Source organism: Pipistrellus hanaki (assembly GCF_964339955.1).
Source record: "Pipistrellus hanaki genome assembly, chromosome: 19".
Taxonomy (NCBI): Eukaryota; Metazoa; Chordata; class Mammalia; order Chiroptera; family Vespertilionidae; genus Pipistrellus; species Pipistrellus hanaki.
The window spans coordinates 3,645,481-3,656,960 of record NC_140521.1 but is presented as its reverse complement, the minus strand read 5'-3'; positions in this window follow the sequence as shown (position 1 = coordinate 3,656,960).

Below are 11,480 nucleotides of genomic sequence, written 5' to 3'. Positions count from 1 at the left end.
AGTATAGTCCTTCGGAGCCACACTGTGCATCCAAAACACTTGTCTGTTCCTGAGCGACCGGGAGCATTTTGGGGAGCCGAGAGGGAGTGGACGGGGCTTGAGGGGGGTTAGTACCAGATTTGGGCTCGTTCATTCATCCTGAACTCTGTGTGACCTTGATCTTGTTCTCACAAGAGCAGACTCCAGAAGAGGACAGAGACCAGGAAATAATTCTGATGGGACACAACTGCAACCAGCCCGCAGCGAGCGAGCGGCGGTGCCGGGGGAGGAGCGAGGGCCTCACTCCCCGGGGCCATCCGGGAGGGCTTCACAGAGGAGGCGATGTCATGTGGGCCTTGAAGGGTAAGTAGGAGTTTGCACAGATTTAGCTTTTCTTTCCCCCTTGCCCCTTCTCCCTGCTCGATGCCACCTGGCCCCGGAGATAGAATCTCAGCTCATCCGGTGCTAAAAAGGCCCTGAAACCAACACCAACTGTATATTCAACCTTTACCACCTGCTTCTGTTCCCAAGACTAAGTGGATAAGAAGAACCTCCTGGATTTCTTTTTTTTTTTTTTTTAAATATATTTTATTGATTTTGTACAGAGAGGAAGAGAGAGGGACAGAGAGTCAGAAACATCGATGAGAGAGAATCTTCGATCAGCTGCCTCTTGCACACACCCCACTGGGGATGTGCCCGCAACCAAGGTACATGCCCTTGACCGGAATCGAACCTGGGACCTTTCTGAGTCCGCAGGCCGACGCTCTATCCACTGAGCCAAACCGGTTTCGGCAAGCCTCCTGGATTTCTGTATGCTCCTTTTCACTTTCCTGGAACGCCCCCCTTCTCTCTTTCCTACTCTCATCCTCACCCCCTCCCCCTTCAAGACTTCCTTAAAATATTTTTAATCAACACATTTTATTTAAAAATGGAGTCAGGCCCTGGCCGGGTGGCTCGGTTCATTGGAGCATCGTCCTGTGGACCGAAGGGTTGCAGGTTTGATTCCGGGTCAGAGCACAGACCTGTATTTTAGGTTCCATCCCTGGTTGGGGGTGCATATGGGAGGCGATCGATTGATGTTTCTCTCTCACATCAACGTTTCTCTCTCTCCCTTCCTCTCTCTCTAAAAATCAATACAAACATATCCTGGGATGAGGATATTTTACAACAATGGAGTTTGGGATATGAAAGTGGGACGGCTCCTCCCGGCCCCGCCCCCACGCTCATTTGGCTTTAAATTCTGCACAGTCACCCCTTCCCTGCTCTCCTCTCTCCCTACGGGACCTTCCTGAGTCATGGTATCGCCACTGTGCCTGGGAGTCAGGAGCCGGGCTGCCACCCCAGGCTCCCGAGACCCGGGGCTGTGCTCCCTGCCCGGCCCCGCCCCCTCGCTCTGCCCAGGAGGGAGCTGACCTTTTCTATTTCACATTGTTCTTTCACGGAGGCACCCCCCCTGGGCCTGGCACCCATCCATCAGCACTGCTTCCTCCTTGGCATTTCTTAAACATATCCCGCTCAAAATGAAAACTCAAAACATAAAGAATAAAGGAGAAAGGCCCCGTGGACCTTGAAATGTGGGCTTGTCGGCTTGTCTGAGGCCTTGGCTCCCGGCCGGACAGGTCCCACCGGCTCCCCTGGGAGAGGGGGCAGCTGGGAAGCCTGGCGGCCCTGACCCGCCCTTCCAGGAAGCGCCCTGTTTGCCGATCCTGGGGCGGGAACAGGAGCGGCCGGTTGGAAGCCGATCGGGAGGCGAAGGCCCTGATTAAGTCTGAGCGGAGCGGCGGGCAGTGGCTTCCCTGAGAAAGACGAAACCTGCCCCATCTGGTTTTGCCGATTACAATCTCCCTGGTTCACGTCGGGCTTCCAACGTTCTCGGAAGCCGGGTACAGGGAGAAGCCAGGTGGCAGGAAATCAGAGCAGCAAAGACCATGGAGACCTGACTGTGTTCTCCTTCCTCTAAGTTCCCCTGGTGTTCGGAGAAACCAGCGTGAGGGCGTGCAGAGTAAGTCAATATTAGGAACAATAGCTAATGAGTGTGGAAGGTGCCTGGCCTGTGCGAAGCACTTGGCATCCACTCTCTCTCTCTTTTTCAAAAAATAATACATTTCATTGTTGTTGTTTTTTTTACAGAGAGGAAGGGAGAAGGATAGAGAGTTAGGAACATCGATGAGAAACATCGATCAGCTGTCTCCTGCACGCCCCCTATTGGGGATGTGCCCACAACCAAGGCACGTGTCCCCAACCAGAATCGAACCCAGGACCCCCCAGTCCGCAGGCCGATGCTCTATCCACTGAGCCAAACCAGTTTCAGCCATTCTCTCTTTTATTTCTGCAACTGTCTCTTTGTCTCCTGGAGGAATAGAAGGCTCTGGAAGGTTAAGCTCAAGGTCATGCAACTAACCAGTCGGTGGTAGACCTGGGATTGAGACGTAGATCCCTGTGACCTCAGACGTCACCCAGACAAGGGAAGGGCTGCAGGCCTGGCCCACTGCTTTTAGGATGTGACACTTCTGGGGTGACCCCCCCACCCCCGCTTTCAGGGATTTGCTTTTCGTTCGATAGAAACTGAAAACTCAAGTCAAGGTGCATGAAGCCAGCCAAAGAATGATTCTTTCGGTCTCTGTTTTCATTCCTGGGGGGAGGGGGGGTGTATAAACTGGTGGGGCCTGGGTGACATTTACTTTGCAAACAACAGACGAGAGCCAGGCAGAGCCCACACCTCGCTGAGCAAACAGCATCTGGAGGACCGAGCGGGGCACGCAAGGCCCCCAGCCAGGCCTTCCTTTGAGAGCCGGCCTGGTAGCTAGGAGCCTGGAGCTCTGGTCCCCCTGCCGCCATTTCTAACCCTTGGGTTGTCTGGTCCTCACCTGGAAGTGGAGGAAACCATCTTGATACCTGAGGTCCCATCTGGCTCAGATGAGCTTGGGCAGTGCAGCGTGGGGGCTAGGCGAGTTTTACGAGTCAGCCTGGTTGAGCTACAGTCGTTATTCTAGACACTAGCCTAGCTGTTGTCGTGAAGGTATGCTGTTGACGTGGTTGACACCTACAGTCAGCTGACTCTGAGGAAAGGAGAGCATCATTGAGGAGGCCTCAGCCCATCAGGGAAAGGCCTTAGGAACACGCGGGTTCCTCTGAAGAAGGCCCACCTGTGGGGGCAGTGCTGGTGCCTGTCCACAGCTTCTGGCCTGCCGGTCTGCCCCTGCAATCACGTACGCCCGTGGTCGGCAAACTGCGGCTCTCTGGCCCCTTGAGTGCGGCTCTTCCACAAAATGCCACGGCCTGGGCGAGTCTATTTTGAAGAAGTGGCATTAGAAGAAGTTTAAGTTTAAAAAGTGTGGCTCTCCAAAGAAATGTCAATCGTTGTACTGTTGGTATTTGGCTCTGTTGACTAATGAGTTTGCCGACCACTGACATAAGCCAATTCCTTGGAATAAGTTATATGTACATGGTATATATCTCAGGATGCGGGACTCTCAGCGCTTCCCTCAGGAGAGTCCTAGGATGGTTGAAGCAGGCACAGGACCTAGTTTTCCTCGGTACCCTCAGGGCCTAGGCACTTAACCGCACTCAGTCATTATCGCCGACTGAAGCTGCCCTTTGTGGCCGAGCACCTGGCCAGCGCTCAGTACACCTGTAATCGGCTGCTTATCTGAAGGACAGAAAGGCTAAAAGTGACTCGGCCAGAACCACTGGCAAAGCCTGGGCGCTCCAGTGCCAGGCTGGCGCGCCTCCGCAGGGCCTGGCCTGCTGCTGATCGCCCATGACCATCCCCTGAGATTCCTAAGATATGGGTCAAATTAGTGTTCCCAGTCAAGGCTTATTGGCATAAGACCTGCCCAGGAGGCAACAGCTACCTGATCCTATTTTTTTTAAATGTATTTTACTGATTTTTTTTTTTTTTTTTTTTTTTTTTTTACAGAGAGGAAAGGAGACGGATAGAGAGTTAGAAACATCCTTGAGAGAGAAACATCAATCAGCTGCTTCCTGCACACTCCATACTGGGGATGTGCCTGCAACCAAGGTACATGGCCTTGACTGGAATCGAACCCAGTAAGCAAATACTCTAGCTTCGGAAACTGTCTGTGCCTTAGGCTCAAAGTGGTCCTTTTGCTTCTCGGACCATTAAAACCATCACATGGTGCCTTCAGCTAGAAACGGAAACTGGCCTGGGAACATGCTAGGCAGGCTGCTGACGGGGCTGGAGGATGGCCGGCACCTGGGCCAGGACCCCTGCCTGCTTGGGGCCTGAGCGCCTTTCCTTACCGAGTGGAAGGCTGGAGCTCAGCAGGTGCCTCTGTGACCTTCGGTTTCCTCATCTGCCAAGTTGGCATCCTGATACCTTTTCTGTTTCTTTTGTTAATCCTCACCTGAGGATATTTTTCCATTGTTTTTTTAAAAATATATTTTATTGATTTTTTTACAGAGAGGAAGGGAGAGAGATAGAGAGCTAGAAACGTCGATGAGAGAGAAACATCAACCAGCTGCCTCCTGCACACCCTCTACTGGGAATGTGCCCGCAACCAATGTACATGCCCTTAACCGGAATCGAACCCGGGACCCTTCAGTCCACAGAACCGAAGCTCTACCACTGAGCCAAACCGGTTTCGGCTTTCCCATTGGTTTTCAAGGAGAGTGGAAGAGAGAGGGAAAGACAGAAACATCGACATAGTGAGAGAGAGACATAGATTGGCTGCCTCCCGCACAATTGCCCAGACCAGGCACGGAGGTGGGGAGTAAAGGGGTCAAGGGAAGGGGAAAGGGGGGGATCGAGCCTGCAACGGAAGTTTGTGCCCTTGACTGGAATCAAACCTGGACCCTTCCGTCCGCGGGCCTGTGCTCTATCCACTGAGCCACACCGGCTTTTAAGGTAAGACATTTAAGGGATGCGCTATAAACATCACACCAGGTACTGGGCGCTAAGGAAACGGCGGGAACCCTGTTAGAAAACATCAGAAATTACCCAGAACCCCCTCGCAAGGAAAGCCCCAGCAAAAAAGACGAGTGACAGAATGCGAAAACCGAGACGTCGAAAACCGTTCCTCTGATGCCCACGTCCAGGGAACTCTGGGTAGGTGCCGCCTGGCAGGCGGCCACGGCCCTCCCCGGTGGCTGCTATTTTCACGTCTGAAACACCTGCCGCAGTTTCCAGGATGCTAACATTTACTTTGGTCTTGATGTCAATGCCTTTTGCACAGAGAGCAGCTGTGGGCTCTGCTCTTTCATCATCCCCACCGGACCGTGCTCTGCTGATAAGAAAATAAATACCGCTCCTGTCGATAGCCCCGGAGCCGCCTTCCGAGCCGGGCTGGAGGGGCGGGGGGAGGGGGGGGCGCTTCTGCATGAGATGAAAAGCCGGTTATATCTCCGGGCTGGGTGGCCATCCGCCTTCACATTACCTCCCCCAGCAGGTGCTCTGTCCGCCGGCCGCCCCTGGCCTGGCGCTCATTTACATGATTCCCCTCTGCTGGGCCGGTTTTAGCGGCTGGCTGGGAACGGATGAACCGTAACAAGGAAAGGTTAGACAGGAAGCGGGGTGCTGGTGCCTGCCAGGTGCTGCAGGTGGGCAAGCAGGGGAGGGTGGCTGCTGCCGGGGGCCGGCTCTCCTTTGGGGGGGGGGGGGTGCTGAAGATGGGAACTGGACAGAGGGGCAGATGGCACACCATTGTGAATGCACCGAAAGCCACCTTAAAATGATGAATTTTTAAATACGTATGTGAATTTCACCTCAACCAGAGACAAAATGTTCTGTGACATCCAGAAGCCAGATACAAAAGGGTCTGACCTGCATGAATTTATTCATCTGAATTTTGAGAGCAGGCGCCTTTTTGGTGATAGAAATCAGAATAGTGGTTGCAGGGGGCCGGGGGTGGGGGTAGCAGGCAGGAAAGAGGCGCAAGGGAATAGTCTACATCTTATTTTGGGCAATTGTGACGGAGTATATACAATTGTCACAAAACTTGAATTGTAGCCGAAACCTGTTTGGCTCAGTGGTAGAGCGTCTGTCTGCGGACTGAAAGGTCCCAGGTTTGATTCGGGTCAAGGGCATGCACCTTAGTTGCGGGCACATCCCCCGGTAGGGGGTGTGCAAGAGGCAACTGGTCGATGTTTCTCTCTCATCGACGTTTCTAGCTCTCTATCCCTCTCCCTTCCTCTCTGTAAAAAATCAATAAAATATATTAAAAAACAAACAAACAAAAAAAACTTGAATTGTAGCCCAGCTGGCATGGCTCAGTGGGTAAGTGTTGACCTATGAACCAGGAGGTCAAGGTTCGATTGCTGGTCAGGGCACATGCCAGGTTGCGGGCTGGATCCCAAGTGAGGGGTGTGCAGGAGGCAGCTGATCAATCATTCTCTCTCATCATTGATGTCTCTCTCTCATCACTGATGTCTCTCTTCCTGTCTCCCTCTCCCTTCTTCTCGGAAATCAATAAAAATCCAATATAAAAGCCTAGTATGCAAATCGGTGAAACAACTGGTGGAATAACTGGTTGCTATGACATGCACTGACCACCAGGGGCAGAGGATTAATGCGTGAGCTACCCCCAGCCCGCAGGCCCCAGGCCAGTCAAGGCAGGTGCTTGTGGGGCTCCTGCTATCACCCCACCGGTTCCCCATAGATCGGCCCTGATTGTTGGGGCATGAATTTTCATTGCATGAATTCCATGCACCAGGCCGCTAGTGTATATATATATATTTATTTTAAAACTGCATGCTCATCCGGGACCAGTTTGGCTCAATGGATAGAGCGTCGGCTTGGGGACTGAAAGATCCCGGGTTCGATTCCGGTCAAGGGCATGTACCTTGGTTGCGGGCATATCCCCAGTGGGGGGTGTGCAAGAGGCAGCTGATCGATGACTCTCTCTCATCAATGTTTCTAACTCTCTATCTCTCTCCCTTCCTCTCTGTATAAAATCAATAAAATATATATTTTTAAAAAATAAAAACTGCATGCTCATTGAACTCTTGCACACCTACTTCCTCTTGAGAAAAACGGGGGCTAATTTAGAGCTCAGAGTACCTAGAGCAGTGGTTCTCAACCTTCCTAATGCTGCGACCCTTGAATCCATAAAGTTATTTTCGTGGCTACTTCATAACTATAATTTTGCTACTGTTAACGAATCGTAATGTAAATATCTGTGTTTTCAGATGGTCTTAGGCTCTACAGCAGCCGTTCTCAGTCTGTGGAAACAAAAAGGCTGAGGTTAAAGATGAGCTACGCCGCCATCTAGTGGTCAGATGTCCTCACTGCAATGCAAGTGTTCTAATCCCCAGAATGGTCAACTCAACGTGATAACCCGCACGAGGATCCATCAAATTTTTGCCATTTTGTGCAATTTTTGAAGTTAATTCTACAAAAGTTCCTACAGGCTCGGACTTAAAAAGATCGCCTCGCTATAAGTCTGAAGATTGACTCTTGGCGAGTGGAAGCTGCCCCCCCCCGCCCCCAGGAGCTGCCTGGGCGGTGACACACGCAGTGGGGGTGGCCCAGGGCCCAGGGCTGACTAACAGGGTGGGGTGTACAGCCCAGCTCCCTGGCCTCAAGGAGGGACAGGCTTGACGGCAGAAAAAAGAAAAATGCCCCGGTCCCTGTGGGATCGGGCTGCGGGGAGACCTCTCTTGCTAACACATCTTCGCTTGGCTTCTTCCCAGCGCTGTCCCGCTCCCCTCCCTTCCTGACAGATTTCTCCCCAGGGCCCCCCCTCAGCAAGTCACCCGCACACAGCAGTACCTGCTTCCAGCAAACCCAACGCGAGCCTCCAGGAGTGGGGGCTCCCTCCGTCCATCTGGGATGTGGGGAGGGGATGCACCGTCAGGCGGCCAGGGAGGAGCTGGGGGGGGCGGTGCTGGGAGCAGAGGGCTAGCTCTGGAGCAGCAGGAGGAAACACGTGTGAGAGGGAAAACAGCATCTGATGCCGCCTTCCAGCTCTGAAGCTGGGATGCCTAAGTGTGACCTTGTACCACGCTATGCTCTGCCCGCAAAATGTCTAGTTTTCCATGACAACTTTTCTCCAAACCAAAGGCATCTTCCTTCTAAGGCGCTACAAGGCCAGTGGTCGGTGTCCACAGGTCTCCACTGAGTCTGCTGAACTGGCTCACCTTGCTCAGCCCAGACAGCGCATGGAAGGGGGCACGGGGGGCGGGGGGGTGCATCTGAGTCTGATGGAGCAGGCTCAGATGCTCCATCAGACTCAGAATATATGGAAACATATATTGATACCACCACTCTGGAAAAATATTTGGCAGTTGTTACTAAACCTAAACATATGTATACTCTATGACTCCCTACTTCCCTGAGAGAAAGATTGCACATGACCTCTGGCCTCTCTGTCAGTTCTCCCCAAATTGATCTACGGAGTCAATATAATCCCAATCAAAATCCCAGCAGCCCGTGTGTTTGTGTGTGTGTGTGTGTGTGTGTGTGTGTGTGTGTGAGAATTGGCAAACCAATTTTTAAACGTTACATGGAAATGCAAAAGACCCATTCTAGCCAGAGTAATATCCAAGAAGAACGGAGCTGGAAGACTTACACCACCAGATTCTCCGGCTCCAAGAAGCTAGGCAAGGTGGCACTCGTACAAGGGGGTCAAACCGACCACCAGGCCTAGACTCAGATCCTCACATAGATGGTCACCGGATTTATAACAAGGGGGACACTGCGGTGCCGTGGGGGGAGGGTGGTCTTTTTAAAAAATATCTTTATTGATTCAGAGAGGAAGGAAGAGGGAAAGAGAGATAGAAATATCAATGCTGAGAGAGAATCATTGATTGGCTGCCCCCTGCATGCCCCCTACTGGGGATCAAGCCGGCAACCCAGGCGTGTGTCCCAACTGGGAATCGAACCAGTGATCTCTTGGTTCATGGGTTGACACTCAACCACTGAGCCACACCAGCTGAGCCAGAATGGCTAAAATGTAAAAGACAGACAAGCAACTGATATTTTCTTATTTTGTTGATGGAAACATATATTGATACCACCACTCTGGAAAAAAATACTTGGCAGTTGTTACTAAACCTAAACATATGTATACTCTCTGACCCAGCAATTCCACTCCTGGGCATCGTATATGCAACAGAAATGAGTGCTATGTCTAGCAAAAACACCCCCACATGTTCAAGAATGTTTTTGCAGCTTTATTCATATAACCTCAAACTGGAACCGACCCAAATGTCCATCAACATGCTATAAGGTTCCACTCGTATGCAGGTCAGAAACTTACAAAATTAATCCATGCTGATGGAAGTCAGAATAACGGTCACGGCTCAAAGGGCACTGGCTGGCACACGGGCCCGTGGGGGGGGGGGGTGCTGGAAACCTTTCATATCCTGATCGGGGTGGATGCTACTCGAGAGTGATATACGAAAAAATTCCTTGAGCTACATACTGGCACCTTATCAGAGGGGCTTTTCCACACATGTTAGTGGATGTGCATATCACTTCCCGCCAGCTGATGCTCCGGCCCTGCCCGGTTTCTCCTCATAGTAACGATAACTCCTCCGCTCACTGCGTGCTCACATGACCTACTTGTGCACATGGAAGCGGAGAGAGCAAGCCAGTGCCCTCGGTATCTCTTCTTCTTTTAAAACATGTCCTTATTGATTTGAGAGAGAGAAGGAGAGAGAGAAAGAGAGGGGAGAGAGAGAGAGAGAGAGAGAGAGAGAGAGAGAGAGAGAGAGAGAGAGAGAAACATAGATAGGCTGCCTCCTGCATACCACCAACTGTGGATTGGGCCCGAAACCTGGGCATATGCCCTGACTGGGAATTGATCTGGTGAACTCTTGGTTCACGGGTGGGTACTCAACCACTGAACCACACCAGCTGGGCTCATTATAATTTCCTAATCCTCAGGATACTCAGTACATTCCGTAAGTGTCTGCCTTTGAATAAATTATATTCTTTTTCTTTTCTTTTTTTAAAGATATATTTTATTGATTTTTTACAGAGAGGAAGGGAGATGGATAGAGCATGTCAAGGGCATGTACCTTGGTTGCGGGCACATCCCCCCCAGGAGGGGGTGTGCAGGAGGTAGCTGACCCATGTTTCTCTCTCATCGATGTTTCTAACTCTCTATCCCTCTCCTTTCGTCTCTTTTTAAAAAAATCAATAAGATATATTTTTTTTAAAAAAAAGAAAATTATTTCTTAGTTTATCACTCTGTGGTAAGTGGCCTGAATTCAGAGTCGATGTTTAGGACTTGGTTTTAGTCCTAACTTGACCACTGAGTTGCCACATGTCTTAATGATTCCCTTCCCCTCTGTGGATCTTGCCTTCCTCAACTTCCTCACTAACCCAGTAGGATTAGTGTCCTCATAAGAACTTGAAATAAAGGGTTTTGATTGAACCGAGATTTCTGAGGTCAATTCTTTGCAGCTGGAAAACATTACTATTCGCCTGGCATGTTGTTCTTCTTTCCAACGCTAGGGGGCAGTCAGAACATTGGGACGCATTCTGCCGCGTTTGTTCCCACTTTTAATAAAGGGGTTGAAACAGAAAGCCCTTTGGTTCCCCGGCCACTATCCAAAACTCGAAGCCCACAAATCTGACCTTGCTGATTAAACGCTCGGACTTTAATCAAAAGGAACAGGACTGGATAACCCATTACTGGATCCATCACTTTCTCTCTGGCATGGATCTCCCCACACATGTGGTTGGGGAGATGGTATGTGTGTTAATACATTGCCTGTGAATGGCAAACAGACACCCAAAGGAGGAAAACTGAGTGTAGCCTGAGAATTTGTTTGGGGGAGGAGAAAACAGTTTAGTAAGACTGTCTTAACCTAACCGGTGTGGCTCAGTGGATAGAGCATCGGCCTGCGGACTGAAGGGTCCCGGGTTCGATTCCGTCAAGGGCCTGTGCCTTGGTTGTGGACACATCCCCAGTGGGGGGGGGGTGCAGGAGGCAGCTGATGGATGTTTCTCTCCCATCAATGTTTCTAACTCTCTATTCCTCTCCCTTCCTCTCTGTAAAAAATCAATAAAATATATTAAAAAAGAAGAAAAAGAAGGAAAAAAAAGACTGTCTTGCTGTGGTGTCCGGATGAGCACATGGTGGGAAGGTCCATTGAGGCTGAACACAGCGAGGAAGAGCCACAGCGGGAACGAGGAGACCTGCAATGACCCCTCCAGCTTGTCCAGGGACAGGATGTGTGATCCTGGCAGGTGACTTCACCCCTGAGTGTTAGCTATTACCGATGCAGTGAGGAGAAGCGGCCTCTACCTATAGCAAAAGGATGTCCCAGTGCCTTCCCCCCATGACACCTGTGTATCATGGCCGGTATCTGTGACCGGCCACAGGAGCCTTTCCCGCGGAGCCTGAAACCCCCTCAGAATCTTTTTCAACACTGCAGCTGGTGAGAGTTGGCCATGAGGAGAAACCTTTTTGTTCTCTCTGTGGACCTTAGATTATTTCTAAAAATACTTTCAGTGTCAGCATTCTATATAATGGGGCTTTAAAATATATATATATAATTGATTTCAGAGAGAAAGGGAGAGGGAGAGAGAA